Consider the following 872-nt stretch of genomic DNA (forward strand, 5'->3'; position numbering starts at 1 on the left):
ACAACTTGCGGTCCAAGGTGCCAAGTGTGGAACCACTGAATTGGCTGTCAAAATTCATGGGATAGCTTTGATTTCCAGGTTTCTTATGTGTCGATTTAACAAACCTTGGCCTCAACAACCCAGCACAAGTAGCATGCCTGGCAATGCAGTGATATACTGCTTGTAAAGTATATGTAGGACTAAGATATTAATAATGATGTATAAATTCATCACAAATTATTCGATTTCTGGACTACTAACTGGCAAACACATTGTCTTTAACCCTTTAAAGGAATAGTGACTAGTTCTGATAATCTAAAAAAGACCTGGCATCCACATTCGTGGAGATCACTCAATATTAAAATTTGGTAAAGTACAGGACTGGCCTACAATGTGAGGTCCATATATGGGTCACAATTATAATTTCATTATTTTGTTTCTTTTTTTATTATTATTTATTTTTAAATGAATAAATATTAAAAATGAATACAATGTTAATAAAACAAAGTTCAAATAAATAAAACATAAATATACACTGGTTATGGGCCTCAATAACATTGAAATTGGCTGACAATAAATGACCATGTTTCAGTGCCATTAAAGGAGCTAGATGTCTGATCCATTGTGACTAGGAGGCTGGCAGCAATCTCTAATCTTTGTTGATTAGGAGAGGCTGGCAGCCAGTGAGTTCAATAAATGCCTCAAAAAAGGATAAAAATAAAAAAAGAATGGAGAAAACATGACACACGCACTTTAATCTTCATACAGAACAAAGTAATTTACAATGGGAACTTGTTTATTGGGTCTGTCTAAACTTATCAAAAAAAATAAAAATAAAAAATGTTCACTGAGCCTACCCATTACATGACATTCAAAATATGTGTGCTTGCGCG

Source organism: Corythoichthys intestinalis, chromosome 2 (genome assembly GCF_030265065.1).
Source record: "Corythoichthys intestinalis isolate RoL2023-P3 chromosome 2, ASM3026506v1, whole genome shotgun sequence".
Taxonomy (NCBI): Eukaryota; Metazoa; Chordata; class Actinopteri; order Syngnathiformes; family Syngnathidae; genus Corythoichthys; species Corythoichthys intestinalis.